This window comes from Triturus cristatus, chromosome 2_2, assembly GCF_964204655.1.
Source record: "Triturus cristatus chromosome 2_2, aTriCri1.1, whole genome shotgun sequence".
NCBI lineage: Eukaryota > Metazoa > Chordata > Amphibia > Caudata > Salamandridae > Triturus > Triturus cristatus.
Window position 1 is genome coordinate 769141439 of NC_140582.1, and position 18450 is coordinate 769159888.

Sequence of the window (18450 nt, forward strand, 5' to 3'; positions counted from 1 at the left end):
GCTGCATCAGAGAACTGTGCAGTTCAACTTGTAGGTTCATGAATGGTGTGTAGGAGGAATCCCATTGTCTAAGAAGCATGAGGCCAATCTGAAACATCTCTCTTGGTGCCAACTATTTAGAGATCTAGATGGTGATTTTGAGTTTGGTGGACAGGATACTCTGTTACAAATGCAGGCTGGCTGTGATCTCAACATCTGATGGACAGCAGTCTGTCAGGATGGCAGACGTACTGTCCGTCAGGGTGGCGGATGTAATGTCCTCTGCCACCTTGAAGAACGCAGAACCATCTGCCAATTTCTAGATCTAGGGCCCGATTCACAGAACTAACATAAGACAAAATCCTAAACTTACTACCATTTACTCATTTTGGTATTCACAGAAGGCACTTACTCTTTTTGGTATTCACAGAAGGCACTTACTCATTGATGAGTAAGTGCGTTCTGTGAATACCAGAATGAGTAAGTGCCTTCTGTGAATACCAAAATGGTAGTAAGATTAGGATTTTGTCTTAAGTTAGTTCTGTGAATCGGGCCCCTAGTCATTAACTGCACTGTGGAATCACACCGCATACAGCCAATTGCTTTCATTCACGTCCTACTGCAGGCACAGTGCTTATTTCGAGTGCACAATCAGTGCTTCCCCCATTTCTCCACATCCATTGCATTGTAAAGATTCAACCTGTAAGCCCCCTTAAAAATATAATGCACATTAAGACCACAATGTACACTCATGTAACACCACGCTGTGTGGATTGAAGGTTATGGACTTCCCCTTGTGTAATTGGACCTTACACGGAAGAATCTATCTGCCAGGATTCCCAGTGATAACTTTTTCAGAACTGTATTGCAGCAAGACAAGACGATCACTTTCAGTAGACCTTACAGTAGGGTCTTTAGGTGGATGACGACGGGTTCACTCCTAGAATTCCTCCAGTGGTTAATTTAAAAATAAAATAAGTGCCAGGGCTCTCGTCAGCAGGCAGCTTGCACCAGCCAATTTCACCTGCTAGCGCCACTAAAACAGAAGCAACTGCTAACCATGAAAGTGGCCAGAGAATGTTGCTTAATGACCAGTGCTGCAGACTTCGGAGCTGGGGAACCAGGTTCAAGTCTCCTCAGTCAGCTCAACATCCTGTGATTCTGAGCAAATCACTTAATCTCCCCGTAAATGAATGTGTCCTTAACTGGTGCTCATGAAAAGCTCCGATGTTAATGATTAAGTGCCATGTTGATGATTAAGTGCTGGTGCTGAGCACTGGAAACCACCAGCTCAAATTAAGCACTGAAAACTCAGGCATAAATGGGCACTCTTAAAACAACAACTAAGCCTAGAGAGGGTGCAGAGGTTTAATAGTCAGCTTAACCTCTCTTTTGGCAAGTGGAAACGGAAGAGGGATTCACAGATAAGGCAGCTCACCTCGAGCTAAAGTTAATAGTCATGTTTTTTAGTATTCTCCAAATGTGTGCCTTGCAGGAAGATGACAGTGCATCTGCACAAGACATTCATAGTTCAAATCTTGATATATATAGTAAATGAACACTTTGGGTAGTGCCTTCAGAAGAGGACTGAATAAATGAAAATCAAAGACAACAGTTATACCATACCTCTTCTTGAGTGAGGAGTGGGTGAATAGATGGTAGGAAATTGGCCATAGACCTAGAAATGGTTGGTGCAGGGCTTTCAATGTTGTTTCTCACAAGCTCCTTTCAAGAGCTGATGTGAACTCAGCTAGCACAGTTATGCTAACAGAGTTGGTTTTTTCCCACAATTCAAGTGTTACACTCTAGCTTTCCTAGTTTGATTGTAAAGGCCGTCCTTTGCCCAGGCTCTGTGATAATGGTTATCTTTTGTTTCATATGGGGGCCTACAGTCCAAAATGATTTCTACACAAGACTGGATGCTGAATTACATCTGGTTCTTCATTACATTAAATTCTAGCAGCAAAATGTCACTAGCATATTTAAACTAAGAAATTCATCAAAACATGAGAAGATCAATACTTCAGTAACGTTAACTTACTAGGGGGCAGATTCACAAAGGGCCTTCACACTTGTGGCAGAGGCCCGCAGTTGTGCCAACAGTGCCTGCACTCATGGTGGAGTCTCTACACTCGTCGTGGGACCTCCGCAAAGAGTAACTGAAGTGGGGAGATCCCGCCACGAGTGTGCCCCTCCTCCACGACTGCCGGACCGAGAGTGTGGAGGCCCTTTGTGAATCGGTCCTTAGGTGTTCAAAATCACATATCACAGAGGGTCCTATGGCACCACTGTCCTTGGATAAATAGTCGTGAATACGAGCAACAACTTCCTCTTCTTTGCTGCTCTAGCAGAAAAAAAAATTCTCTTTGTTATTCATCTTTTTCTCTTCACCGTTTTAATTTGCTCCTTGTAACAATATTTCATACCTTCAATAGGCTTTATGGGGTTATGGATATATAAAAAATTATGGGGGTGGCACGCCTGAACTTCGTTAAAAATGGCATACCTCTGTATTGTCCTTTCCCCAAATCAGCACATATAGCACTAGAATTGTCCTTTTTCAATGCGTTAGTGATTTTAGCTCATTTATTCCAAAATTGTGCTTTAAAAGCAAGTTTGATTTAATCTTTTTCAAAATGTTCACAGGGCAGGGGAACCTATCAAAAACTTACTATGAGGAAGGCTCCCTTGCTGAAATTCAGATCTGGTTTAACATCTGACTTTTCGTAGTGCCAGTTGTGGATGGAGCTAATAGAGTAAGTGGGTGGAGCCAGAGAAAAGTAGGTGTGGCCTTCAAACATTTGAGCACCTGCACTTCAAATTTTACAAATTAAGCACTGGTTGGACATATATATACATTTTCTTACACAACTACATGGAGTCCCTCCCTACTTACATCAAAGACACTGGTCATTTTTTGTCTAAACTCAATAATGTTATTTGGAATTCGAATTATTGTTTCATTGTCATGGACATTTGCTCCCTTTACACGTCTATCAACCACCAAGATGGTTTGCGTGCTATTCAACACTATCTGTCTCAAAGAAACATCAGTCATTATGAACATAGTAAGATGTTAGTCAAAATGATCGAGATTTGCCTTTGTAACAACCATTTCCTCTTTAATAATGAGGTTTTTCAGCAGTTGCGGGGCGTGGCAATGGGGCTTGCTTCTCCCCCAGTTACGCATGTTTACATGTGGGCTGGTGGGAGGAGCACGTCCTCGGCCACGCCTCAGTGGCCCTTGATTATGGCATTGTTCATATGTGGCGTTTCATAGATGACGTGTTTATTATCTGGAACGGATCTAGAGAAACTGACGATAAATTTGTAACTGACATCAACATCAATGATCTCAATTTAGAATTCACTGCTACCATTAGAAATGAAAGAGTGGAATTCTTAGATGTAGAAATCTATGTTGTTAATAATGAAATTCATACTAGACTGCATAGAAAAAGCACGGCAGGTAACTCAATCCTTCATGCTTCAAGCTCTAAGTATCCCTTATGGGGAATTTCTAAGAATTCATAGAATTTGTAGCATTGAAATTGATTGTAAAAAATATCTTGATGAATCTTTTCAGAGATTCTTGGCTCGTGGTTACAAAAGAGGTGTTCTTTGTGATGCTATGCATAAACTGAGGAGCACCACAAATGACTCTTCCCAGGTTTCTAACACTAATGTTACGATCTCTAGGGCCACTAGACCTTCCAACAATGAAGACATGACCATACGACTAATCACCACCTTTAGTTGTCATGAGAAAAGAATCAGGAATATTCTTAAGTCTAATTGGTCCATTTTGAAAACTGACATAACCCTTGCCCCTCTCATCTCTGAAATTCCTGGCATCACCTTCAGAAGGGCTCCTTCTATGCGAGATGCTTTAGTTAAAGTCAGTCCTGAATCTTACAAATCAACTAATTGGCTTTCCAACCGGAAAGGTTTTTTTAAATGTAGCTCATGCAGGGCTTGTAAGTTTGGTGTCAATACTTGTGAATATAGTGATGCCTTTAGTCAAGATGTCAATAAAATTGAAGGCTTTTTTACGTGCAAAACAGACTATGCAGTCTATGTGCTTCAGTGCACTAGCCATCTCCGCTATATAGGAAGCACCAAACTTCAAGTTTTTAATCGTATCCTGCAACATCTCAGAGCTATTGTCAACTCTGATTCAGCTATCCAGTGGCGCGTCATTTCAAATTGGTTCACCAGAATAACTTAAAAGATCTTAGCTATTTTGTTGTTGATGCTGTCCCGATCTCCAAGAAAGGTGGAGATAGAAAAAAGAGACTTAGACAGTTGGAAAGCCACTACATTTTACTTTTGGATACTAAGATTCCTAACGGATTAAATACTGGGGAAGACCTTCACAATTTTCTATAATTGTAATGAAGTGATCTCCCTTTATCCAATATCATTGCTTGATTTAACTGATTCAACTGATTTATCATTATGACTCTACAGACGTTTTTTCTTGTCATTGCTACTGTTTACCTATTTTCATCTAGTACAGTATATGCTATATCAGATTTTAAACTTCTCTCCCCACCTAGCTGGGTTTTATTTCGATAATTTTTTACTCCTTCTGTGTCGTTTTTAGCTGGTTTTATCTTCTGATTTTATCGTTTTTTTTACGATACAGACGGGGTGTTGATGATTGGAGTGATTTTTAGCTGGTGATTACTAGATTGGGAGTCATGATATCCAACCTTTTTCTCTACCCCACTTTTTGAGATATATTCTATATGATTATAGGTATTTGTCCAATTTGTTGCTCTTTCCATTAGGATTTTTTAGTACATTATTTATATTAATTCATTTATTTTTGTACTATCTTTCATACATGAATGTATATATTTATGAATTTACTTATCTTATAAAATTTTGGAAATTGCTCTTTGGATTAACCTTTTATCATGTTGCATTATCTGCTTGAACAATGCGGGGCTCGACTTACTCCTGCTATTTTTGATAATCACTTTATTAGCTTGTAACATTTGCACTATTTTTGCTCTTAGATTTTCTCTTTTTGTTCATTTTCGAGTATGTTTTAATATTCGTCTGTTGATTTATTATTTATTAATTATAATTTTTTTATGTGGATTGATTATTATGCGTTGAGCTGTTAAACTTAATCTGGTTTTCAGGTCTGATCTGCTTCACTTGCCATTTTTTTCACTTCCGACAGTCTATGGACTTGCCCAAGAAATTTTTATCCCTCCATTTTTCAGTATTCATTGTAGCGTGATATTTTTATGATATTTATTTTATATATTTATTGTATTTTATCACTGATACTGTTTAGAGGGGTCTAATAGATTATTTATAATGTTAATTCAATATTTAGAATTATATATTTTAAATCTATTGTTTTAGCCTAATTCTTGAATGTTTGGAAGGAAAATCCTTCGCAATATAGTATGTCAGACTTGCAATGACTTTCCACTTATAGTATGTTTTCTATTTTTATTCTGTGGTTAGCAGTTTTGGCGGCATTCTACACGCTATTTAAACTCTTTGATCTTTGTACATGTCATGTGATCAAGACCGGGTTCCCCGGTCGAAACGCGTCATGCTGTTGTGAATAAAGCACTTTATCTTGTAGCTACGGAGTGGTCTGTCCCTGCTGCGTGCATCATCGTGCATTGTGAAGGACTTTGGAAATCATATATATATATATATATATATTTATATTACCTACTGGCAGTTGCCAGTAGGTAGTTATAGTTAGGACCTATTTTCCATAGGAAATCCGCAACATTCTATTTGGAATAACGTTGGCGTCGATTGATAAATCTTCGCGAAATTTTCCAAACTTTTGGCCAGCTGCGGTACGCTCCTATCCTGAAAATTTCACAGTGATTCGTCAAGCGGGAGCCGAGAAAAAAGGGGGTCCCAAAACGCGTTTTCCCCATGCATTTTCCCATATGACCTGTTGACGCAGCTACAGCCCAAAGTGCTGAATGGAATTACACCAAATTTGGCAAAGAGGTAGTCCTCAGTTCAGACTTGTGCCTTTTGCTTAAATGGTGTAAATCCGTTCAGTAGTTCCTGAGAAAGTCAAAAGTAAAATCACATATATATCTGGGCAGAGCCTAACCTCACATCTCATCGTGAGATGTGATTGGCTGTCAGCACTTCATCCAAGAAGTGTTGGCAGCCATCTTGGGACCAATATACATGATAGCACCTCATTAAAAAGCATTGCAGTTAATAGAAGGTTTTAAGACTTTAGTTACATTATAAATAATTTGTTGATGGTACCATACTCATTTTAGGAATTGTGGTGTGTTCTAAGGTGATTTTACCATGTGAAAAAGCCTTCTGCTGTGATATCATGAATAATGTTTGAGAGAAAACTATTTTCTCATGCTTTTCCCACAGAGGTTTGGAAGGTGATCTATAAGCTAAACTGAGAGCATATTTTCTGTAAATTCACATTATCTTTCTCAGTCATGTGAGAATTAAGTCTGACATTCTCAGTAAAACATGTACATCCAACAAGGGCAGAGACTGTCAGTTGATTCCTTTGTGTTCTACTGAAGCTTCCCAGAGTGTTCTAAAGAACAACTAGAGCGCTAACAGTCCTACTTATGACAAACGTATGGCACACCTGAAGCCATCTTGGTTGGAATAAAGTGGTAACTCTTATAACATTAAATTAAAAAGGAACAAAATGAGGGGGTTCATTTTGCCATAGAAAGTATGATTAGTGCTGCAGAAAGAAAAATTAGGGCACATTTTGAGGGTAGGTGGACGCAGTGTTATATAGAATATAGTCCTGAGAGCACGATTGAAAATGAAAACTAGATATAGTATATGGTATAAACTATGCACCAAAAAGTGTGATATAAGATGAACCGGGCGTGAAATATAATACACAATACATTGTGGGAAATGACAGATTCATTGGAGAGTGCGAGATAGCACAGGCACTAGCACGTGCTATGCGATATGCGCCTTGGAGTGTAATATGCATAGGGCAGTGTTGTGCAACCTAACTAGTCTCTAAAGTTGTAATATAAAATATGTGCTGGGCAGTGTATCGTTGCATATGCACTGTGACAAAGATATGGATCCCAGATTGTAATATGTATGGCATAGCGCTGTGCGTTATAACATAGGCATCGAGGAAGGCACATTAGATGGGGCAATATAACCAGTGCGAAGGCAAGTGTGGCATGACATATTCACAGGGTGGTGTTGCAGTGCAAATGGGCTAGATAGTGTCATAGCATATGCACTAGCTGGTGGAATACAACACAGAGGTGTGAGGCACTCAGCGGGCACTGGTGGGTGTAACACAGCATTGGGCTCAGCCAGGAGCACGCTGTGACTCTCAAGTGAGGTTTGTCTCCTTTCCAGAGAGTAAAATAAAAAGTATTACACATCCGGCGGTGGATGTGTGTTTTATTAACCATGAGGGGGTTTCGTGCATAGTTTGGTCGAATTTTGTCGAATCCCCTTTGAATGGCTTGGTGTGCGTGTATATTAAATGTGCCCGTCAATAGCTACCCATGTTTGTATAAATAAACGACAAGGGTGTCTACTTGGAGAGTACCCACCGGCGGGGGTGCCGGGATTAGGCACGGAAGGGCGTCAGACACGTCAGAGCTTCACTAGCGGTGTAAATACATTCCATGTGGATTCATTCTATGCATAGTCCCCTCTTAATGAATATCGCGCATATCGTCATGGTGATAGGTACATACGGTTTGTCCAGCATGTCCTAGGTGTTTCTATAAATATATATTTTAAAAAAATAATAAAATACAAAGGCCGGCCCCAGGGGATGGGGTCCCCAGGGCTGATTAAGGCCTTGGGAGGGCCACATTTATTTTTTTCAACAAAAAAAATTAGGGTGCAGGCCCTGGGGGATGGGGTCTCCAGGGCCAGTATATTAGAAAAAGAAGGGGGGTGACACAGCCCTCCTTATTAAAAAAATAAAATAAATAAAAGACTGGCATCGCGCTGGAGGCCACGCCCCCTCCTTGCAGCACTGTGCAAACGCGCCCCCTGGCCAGTTGTAAGTTGGGGAATTAATGCCCCTTCAATACTGAGGGTCCCTGAGGGCCAACTAGCCCAACAGGTATCTCCAGTATGCGCCAGGGAACTGCGTTGCAGAGAGGTGGTGCAGGCCGTGCCCCTTTTTACACCTCTCTGCAATGGCGCTTACTGGACGTACCTAGTGGGCTATTTTGCCCCTAGGGATCCTCAGGATTCAAGGGGACTTAATCTCTCAACTTAAAAAACGGCCACAGGGCGTGTTTACACAGTGGGGAAGGGAGGGGACGGGGCCTGAGGTGACGTGTGCAAACACGCCGTATGGCGCGTTTTAAGTTGGGGAAATAATTCTCCTTCAATCCTGAGGGCCCCTGGTGGCTAACTAGCCCACAAGGTGCTTCCAGTAAGCGCCACTGAGCTGCGTTGCAGAGAGGTGGTCCAGGCCGTGCCACTTTTTACACCTCTCTGCAACGCAGCTCTGTGGCGCTTACTGGAGGTACCTAGTGGGCTAGTTGGACCCTAGGGACCCTCAGGATTCAAATGAACTTAATCTCCCAACTAAAAACGGCCACAGGGCGTGTATACACTGTGGTGAAGGGAGGGGACGGGGCCTGAGTTAACGTGTGCAAACAAGCCCTGTGGTGCGTTTTAAGTTGGGGAAATAATTCCCCTTCAATCCTGAGGGACCCTGGGGCCAACTAGCCCACCGGGTGCTTCCAGTAAGCACCACTGCGCTGCGTTGCAGAGAGGTGGTCTAGGCCATGCCCCTTTTTACATCTCTCTGCAACGCAGCTCTGTGGCGCTTACTGGAGGTACCTAGTGGTCTAGCTGGACCCTAGGGAACCTCAGGATTCAAGGGGACTTAATCTCCCAACTTAAAACTGCCACAGGACGTGTTTACACAGTGGGGAAGTGAGGGGACGGGGCCTGAGGTGACGTGTGCAAATGCCCTGTGGCGCGTTTTAAGAGGTAGTTTTAATCCCCTGCCCTAATATATACTAGGGGCTTACAGAGGAGGTCATGCTGATCACAGGGGGACCCCAACGCATAGTGTTCCCTAGTGTATGTAGGTGTTTTCACTGTATTCTGAGTGTCTTTTAACATAGCACTGGCTCTAGGACTGGTTAGTCAGACTCAGTTACCACCAGTATCCGTCTGAAAAAGTTGAGGGTACAGGATGATTTTGCAACAAGGCTTCTTTCTGCTCTTCTGTTTGCTCTTTCTGCACGTTATCCTTCTTCCTGCACTTTTCTTCGTCTTTGAGGACTTCTGTTGCTTCTTTCTGCATTTCTTTTTTTTCTTTCTGTGCGTTTTTTCTTCTTTCTTCACATGTCCTATCTCTGTAGGCATAGTTAGAAATTAGCATTTAAAAAACCTTTGAAATTCACTGAAAAAACCATAGGTTTCAGGCACGCTATAGTTAGGAATTAGCATTTAAAAAACCTTAGAAATTCACTGAAAAAACCATAGGTTTCAGGGGCGTTATAGTTAGCTGGACTTTTCACTCGTACAAAACCATTGAAATTCCCCCGTTATAGTTAGTTCAGCTAACTATAACTCGCGCGCCCGCAATACACTGCTGATGACATCACATATTACATCACTCATGACATGGTCAGTGACATCACTCATGACATCACTCATGACATCTCAAATGACACCACTGATGACATCATCCTTGTGATAGAGTGGCAGATCTCCTCTCCCCCTAATATAACCTTTGATACACACATTCAAAAATAGAAACTGAAATTTTCAAAACAATGGACCTACCAGTATCAGTAACAACAACCTATTCAGTAATTCTAAGATCCACATACACATCCACTCATTCACCAACAGTCCTATACAGTCACTCATACATGTACTCACATCATATGTACTCATAAACCTATACATCCTGTTACACAACGCCACTCATCCATAGAGTTACTCACACACATAGTCACTCATGCTAATAAAAAATCAAACGTCCATTTACTTGCATATAATTGCATTTCACTGCTGCTGCTTTTCGTTGTGGGGGGCATAAGTGTGCTGTGATTTTTTAAAATTGTAGGGAATACTGTACTATTACTATCGGGGGCATTCTGTCTATTTTAATGTATTTTTTGAACAAGAATTGTTTTTAATGGAACTTTAATTTCTGTATGCACTGAAGCTAGATTTCGGTCCGTGCTCACTACTTTAAACTGTGAGTTTTGAAACGCTTGTCACTTAAGGGCGCTTCCCGCCGGGTTAGCGTTCCAGTCTCGTGACTCCTCCCACTCCCTCCCTTCATAAACCGGATGCTGCGTTCGCGCCGGTAATTGCATTTCACTGCTGCTGCTTTACGTTGTGGGGGGCATAAGTGTGCTGTGATTTTTTTAAATTGTAGGGAATACTGTACTATTACTATCGGGGGCATTCTGTCTATTTTAATGTATTTTTTGAACAAGAATTGTTTTTAATGGAACTTTAATTTCTGTATGCACTGAAGCTAGATTTCGGTCCGTGCTCACTACTTTGAACTGTGACTTTTGAAACGCTTGTCACTTAAGGGCGCTTCCCGCCGGGTTAGCGTTCCAGTCTCGTGACTCCTCCCACTCCCTCCCTTCATAAACCGGATGCTGCGTTCATGCAGAGGACGCGCGCAGCGGGCGCGCCGGCGGCGAGCTGAAGGCGCGCCACACGTAAGCCCGTCTGCACCCGTCCGCGCTAAGGACGCGCTAGTGCCGGGCCATGCTGGTGGTGTGCTTGGGGAGGTGTTAGAAGGTAAGAGGTACAGTAAAGCTCAATTGCTGGTCCTGAACACACCTCACCGCAAGGGATGTAGGAATTGGTCGGTGGCCCAGGATACTACTTTGTATTGCCCCGCCTGTAATTACTGCCTTGGCCCGCTGGGAGGTTTTTTTACTAGCCACCATGATCAGGTCAACATTATTCAGGCTGCACTCATTAATGCTCGGTCCCTGGTAAAACATGCCCCATATATATACGATTTGCTTTCGGATTCTGGCCTGGATCTTTTATTCATCACCGAGACTTGAATGAGTCATGTGCCCCTACGATCAAACTTTCTGTCCCGCCTGGGTTTAAAATTGCCAGACTCGATAGACCGTCTGGGAGAGGAGATGGTATCGCCATAGTTCTCAGAGACATCTGGTTTTTTTCCTGTGAAGCCTCGGCGGGGCTTGTAGATGCAGAGGCCCTTGATTTTTCCATTGCCTTGTCCCCCCATTTCACCTTGGGTGGTACCTTGGTCTATCGGCCCCCGGGCTCGCCTGGCGGCTTTCTCAAGGCCTTGGATAATGTGATTATCCCGCGTGCCTTGCGTTTCCCAAGGTTTCTTCTCCTTGGGGATTTCAACATACATCTCGATTGCCCTGATGCGCCGGGTTCGAGGGAGCTAAACGATCTGTGTGTCTTGGCTCATCTGACTGAATGGATTAAATCTCCGACCCACCATGGGGGGCATCTGATTGATTTGATCTTCTCTAATTTTGACATTTCTACTCCGGTCCCTCTTCCGGTCTCATGGTCGGACCACTATTTGGTCCATTTTTCATGGTCTATTGGTAAATTCCTGCCCAGTGCCCGCCCTGTTTATTACTTACAGCCCCGCAGGATCGATATTCCGGCCCTTGCAAAGATTTTGGTTCGGTCGGAACCCTCACCGTCTTGCATTTTGGAGAATGAGTGTGCTGACCTTACTTCATGGATCGCCCACAGCGTGGAATTTGTGTCCAAAGCCCCATGCGTGTGCAGACCTAGGGCCATCCCTCCTAAACCTTGGTATTCGCCCTCGCTTAGAGCTCTTAAACTGTCTTGCAAAGCGCTGGAGCGTATCTGGCATCGAGACTACTGTCCTCTTGCCAAGGCTACTTTGCGGAAGGCCCGATTACTACACAGCCACTAGCACAGCCAAGAGTAGCTTCTTTGTTGCCCGTATTGCTAATGCCAAAAACAACAGCAAAGAGATCTTCTCGATAGTTAAAAGTTTTCTATCCCCCACCGCGGAACAAATTCCCTTTCCTGCCTCTTCAGAGCGTTGTGAGGAACTGTCCTCTTTTTTTATCGAAAAAATGCTATTGATCCAGGATAGCCTTGTTTGTGATTCTTCCCCTCTGACTAACCCCTCCTCTCTGCCGACCTCCCAGACCTGCTCCTCCTCTTTTTCCACGTTCTCGCATGTTGAGGAATGTGACACATTGGCTATTCTAAAATCTCTCAAATCAGGGTCCCCGTCCGACCCCGCTCCGGCAAGAGTGCTGGTTGGTATTGCTGAGGTGATCTCTTTGAAGGTCAACATAATTATTAATCTTTCTTTGCAGACTTCTACGGTCCCTATTAGTTGGAAGCAGGCCAAACTCCTTCCTCTCCTAAAAAAACCCTTACTCGACCCTGCACTTCTTACTAGCTATCGCCCTATCTCTCTTCTCCCCGCCATGGCAAAAATCTGTGAGAAGGTTGTTTTTCGTCAACTGGAAGCCTTCGTGGAATCCTCCAGCCTACTACACCCGGCGAAGTCTGGTTTTCGGTCCGCCTACAGTACCGAAACTGCACTGGTGGAGGTTGCAGAAGCCATTCGGGGGTGCCTTGATGCGGGCGGCAGAGCAGCTTTGGTGCTTCTCGATCTCTCTGCCGCCTTCGATACGGTCCTCCATCAGCTCCCCCTCTCTCGCCTGGCTAATATTGGTGTTGGTGGCCATGTGTGGAATTGGTTAAAATCTTTTCTAGAGGATCGCACTCAGCAGGTGTGGACGCCACCTTTCTCCTCGACGGTGAGGAAGGTGGCTACTGGTGTCCCTCAGGGATCCACCCTGAGCCCCCTGCTTTTCAATATCTATCTTACTCCTTTGATTTTTTTGGCAGAAGAACTTGGTGCAAAAATAATGGCCTACGCGGATGATACTCAACATCTTTTTACCTGTAAGGATTCTGATTTGTCTACCGCGTCCGCCCAGAACTGCCTTTCGGCTGTTTTTAAGTGGCTGGCCGCTGCACATTTAAAATGTAATGAGGACAAGTCTGAAGTTCTCCTGTATGGACAATTTCCTCCTGACTTTAGATCATCTCTATGGCCCTCTAATCTCCCATGCCCGCACTCTGTGGGCTCTCCTGCAAAAAATCTTGGGATCTGGTTCTCGGAGGACTAATGGTTCACTTATCAAATCAATAAACTGGTTGGCCAGTGTTTTGGCACTCTTAAGGTATTGAGAAGATTTCTCCCGCTGCTACCTCAGTCTGCCAAGGAAGCTGTTATTTGTGCCCTTATTCTTTCTAGGCTCGACTACGCCAACGCTCTGTATTTGGGTATCCCAAGATACCTAATTAATAAACTACAGACTATACAGAATGCCGCGGCTAGACTCCTGTTTAACATCTCAGGACGGTCTAGCGTTAAAAAACATCTCTGCGACTTACACTGGCTGCCAGTCCTCCAAAGAGTGCAATTCAAATCCCTGATTTTGGCCCATCGGGCTCTGCATCAGACTGGCCCTCTCTACATCCAAAAGCGTTTCGCCTTCTATACTCCTAACAGACTGCTGCGCTCCGCCAGCTTGCGCCTAGTGACGGTGTCACGCTTCCATAGGGCCCGTCTGGGTGGCCAATCTTTTTCAGTGAAAACAGCCATGGCCTGGAATGCCTTACCTCTGAAACTGCGCGTCATCCAAGACCTTAGGCTTTTTAAAAAGCAACTGAAAACTTTTCTTTTCGCTGGGGCACTCTAATGTCTTCTCCTCAAGGTCCAGTATGCAGCACTCGTGCCAGGAAACTTTTTAAGTATTAGTGCGCATTAGAAGTACTATATAACATAACATAACATATACAGTTATACACACACCACCACACTTACTTCTACAGAAACTTACACATACTTAGTCTTTTAAACAATCACTTATAGAAACACATACTTATTCATACGGGAACTCTTTCAATCTCTCACTCTCACATATACTCACTTATATACACCAATAGTCACATATACTAGTTTAAAACATATGTAGTTACTCATAAAGACACTATTGAGACAGTCATTCACTCACTAACACACCCATGCACACACTCATCCACCCATACAGTCCTGCACACATGCTGTCTTCAACACATACACACCATGGGTCACTCATTCATGCACCTATGCACTACGTAATACCCCCTACCGAACCATACAGACACTCAGACACTCATACTGATACTCAAAAAACCATCTAATAACCTATATAGACACTCATGTAGCTACTCACCAATCCATGCAGCCACTTATGCACAAAGTGAGAGACTGATACAGAAATTTACATATTTAAACATTACTCACTAAGCCATGTATTCACTAAGATCCACTTAATCAGTCAGTTATACAATCAATTTTTCAAAAACAAATCATCCATTTAGACACTTATATACCCATTTATTCTTCCATCGGCCTTGAGATATACATATATAAAACATATGTAATTTTCAGAAAAACACACATTCATTGGATGATGTCATCAGTGATGTCATTTGAGTAAGCCTGGGCAAAGCACTACGCTACGCTCGCGTAGTTTGCGAAGTTCGCGCTACTTCGCACTACGCGAACTGCACGTAGCACAGTGCGAACACGCGTAGCGTAGTGTTGCGTAGTGCTGCGGTCATTTTTTGCTTGTTTGCGGTCCTCAACGTCAAGTTGGCGACCGCAAGCAAGCAAAATGACATCCCGGCGAGACTTTTTCCTTGTTCGCGATCAGCAACTTCAAGTTGGCGATCGCGAGCATGGAAAATAAACCTCCCGGCGAGATTCCCAACGTGAGGAGGTCAGGTTTCTCATTGCGAGTGGTCGCGTATGTTCGCGACCGCTCGCGATGAGAAACTACCAGTTCGCGTTGAGAAAGCTGAAGCTCGAGTAAAAATCTAATCGAGCAGCAGAAAACTACAGCTCGCACTGTGCAAGATGCCATTTTCAATGATTGCACAGTGCCGGTTGCTTGTCCGCACTGTGCAATCATTGAAAACGACATCTGGCACAGTGCGAACAAGGTACTACGCAGTTCGCGAAGTGCTACGCGTAGCTCGCGTAGTGCGAACTTCACTTTGCGTAGCTTCGCGAAGTGCTACTTCGCGAACTACGCCCAGCCCTACATTTGAGATGTCATCAGTGATGTCATGAGTGATGTCACTGACCATGTCATGAGTGATGTAATATGTGACGTCATCAGCAGTGCATTGCGGTCGCGCGAGTTATAGTTAGCTGAACTAACTATAACGGGGGAATTTCAATGGTTTTGTACGAGTGAAAAGTCCAGCTAACTATAACGCCCCTGAAACCTATGGTTTTTACAGTGAATATATATATATATATATATATATATATATATATATATATATACATATATATATATATTATCTACTGGCGGTCGCCAGTAGATAGTTATAGTTAGGATCGTGTTTCTATAGGAAATCCGCAACATTCTATTTGGAATAACTTTGGCGCCGATTGATGAATCGTCGCGAAATTTTCAAAATAGGTGGGGCGCTCCGCTCCGCTCCTTCCCTGAAAGTCTCGGGTGGATTCGTCCAGCGGGGGCTGAGAAAAAGGGGGGGTCCCAAAATGCGTTTTCCCCATGCATTTTTCCATAGGAACTTTAGTCCAAGCTACAGCCCGAACGGCTGAACAGAATTACTTGAAATTTGGCAGAGAGGTAGTCCTCAGGTCAGGGATGTGCCTTTTGCAGGTCTGGTGTAAATCTGTTCAGTATTTCCTGGGAAAATAGCATTTAAAAGCATATATATATCTATAAGCGCACACCGTGCGCGTACGGTAAAACTTACCGTACGCGCACGCTGCTGTGCGCGAGCGCAATTCTGATTGGTTGTTAGATCTTAGTAAACATTCAAATCGGTCAAAACCAGGACGTGTCAGCCGCCATTTTGTCTCTCGCAGTCTGAGGGGGTGAAAAACAAAGGTGGAGAACGTGAAAAGGGGGCAGGGTGGACAGTTCCTGACCCCCTAGCCTTTGTCAGGGGGTCCCAGAAGGACCCCCAAGGGCCAAAATTTCCTTTCATTTTTTTGCAAAAAATCGCAGAGTACGCGCAGCGTGCGCGTACGGTAGAAACGGAAAAATTCCGCAAACTGCGTAACGTGGGCACGGTGAAAAACCTTAAAAAAAAAAAAAGAAAATACATAACTTAGCATTTAAAAAAACTTACAAATTCACTGAAAAAACGATAGGTTTCACACACGTTATAGTTAGGAATTAACATTTAAAAAACCTTGCAAATTCACTTAAAAAACCATAGGTTTCACACATGTTATAGTTAGCTGGACATTTCACTCGTGAAAAACCATTGAAATTCCCCCATTATAGTTAGTGCATGCAACTATAACTCACGCGACCGCAATCCTCTGCTTATGACGTCAGATATTACATTACTGATGACATATGTGTCTTTCTGAAAAAAAAATATTTGTAATATATGTATAGCTAAAAATTAATGGAAGAAGACATGGGTAAATAAGTGTCTAAATACAGTGATGTAATATCTGACGTCATCAGCAGAGTATTGCGGTCGCGTGAGTTATAGTTGCCTGCACTAACTATAACGGGGGAATTTTAATGGTTTTTCACGAGTGAAATGTCCAGCTAACTATAACATGTGTGAAACCTATAGTTTTTTAAGTGAATTTTTTATATATATATATGTATATATATATATATATATATATATATATATATATATATATATATATATATATATATATATTCACTTAAAAAACCATAGGTTTCACACAAGTTATAGTTAGCTGTACATTTCACTCGTAAAAAACCAATGAAATTCCACGTTATAGTTAGATCAGGTAACTATAACTTGCGCGCCCACAATAAACTGCTGATGACGTCACATATTCCATCACTTATGACATGGTCAGTGACATCACTCATGACATCAATGATGACATCTGAAATGACACATTGTGCATTGTGGTCGCGCAAGTTATAGTTACCTGATCTAACTATAACGTGGAATTTCATTGGTTTTTTACGAATGAAATGTAAAGCTAACTATAACTTGTGTGAAACCTATGGTTTTTTAAGTGAATTTGCAAGGTTTTTTAAATGCTAATTCCTAACTATAACGTGTGTGAAACCTATGGTTTTTTCAGTGAATTTGTACGTTTTTTTAAATGCTAAGTTATGTATTTATTTTTAATTTTTGCGTGCACGGTGCGCTTCGAGCACTGAGCGCGCGCTGTGGGCACTCGGTGCTCTTCGCGCACCGAGCGCCCACGTTGCGCATTTCGTACCGTGCACGCCTCGCCGGTTTTTACAAAATATCAATTGTTTTTTTCTCCCTTGGGGGTCCTTAGATTTATATATTAAATGTGATTGTTAATTCTTTTTTTTTTTACCGTACGTGTACGGTAAGCTTACCGTACGCGCACTCCGTGATTTTTTTTTAAAATTATTAAATTTATTTTTCATACTTTTTGGTCCTTCGTGAACCCCCTGACGAACGCTAGGGGGTCTGCAACTCTCTTCGTTGCCCCCTTTTCATGTTATCAACCTTTGTTTTTCAGTGCGAGAGACAGAAAATGGCGGCCGATACTTTCTGATTTCGACCGATTCGAATGTTTACAGTCATGTAACCACCAATCAGAATTGAGCTCGCGCACGGCACCGTACGCGTACGGTAAGCTTACCGCAAGCGCACGGAGCGCGCTTACAGATATATATATTGATTTAAATGCTATTTTCTCAGGACCTACTGAACAGATTTACACCAGACCTGCAAAAGGCACATCCCTGACCTGAGGACTACCTCTCTGCCCAATTTCAAGTAATTCTGTTCAGCCGTTCGGGCTGTAGCTCGGACTAAAGGTCCTATGGGAAAATGCATGGGGAAAACGCGTTTTGGGACCCCCCTTTTTTCTCAGCCCCCGCTTGACGAATCCCCCCGAGACTTTCAGGGTAGGAGTGGAGCGTAGCGCCCCATTAGTTTTGAAAAATTCGCGAGGATTCGTCAACCGGCGCCAAAGTTATTCCAAATAGAATGTTGCGGATTTCCTATGGAAACACGGTCCTAACTATAACTATCTACTGGCGACCGCCAGTAGATAATATATATATATATATATATATATATATATATATATATATATGTTTTATTTAAGGTACATACATGTGGAGTTAGGTATAGAGCATCTACACTTGCTGAACTTTTAATTTGGATTCAATATTTTGTCCTCAATATTTGTATGCTTTGATATTCTGGCTACAATATTCAGGGTACACTCCTCCATCTTTCACACACAGCAAGACAGAGGAAGAAACACGAGGGAGAAAAAAGGACACAGCAATGGTGGTGTCCCGACTGCCCTATTATGATTTGGGAAGTCGGACTGCCGCAGCTCTGCAGCAGCCGTCAGGGAATCGCTGTTCCCTGGCGGTGCTGCAACGATCATGAGGACGCAACATGCTTGGCGGGACCGCCGCGATC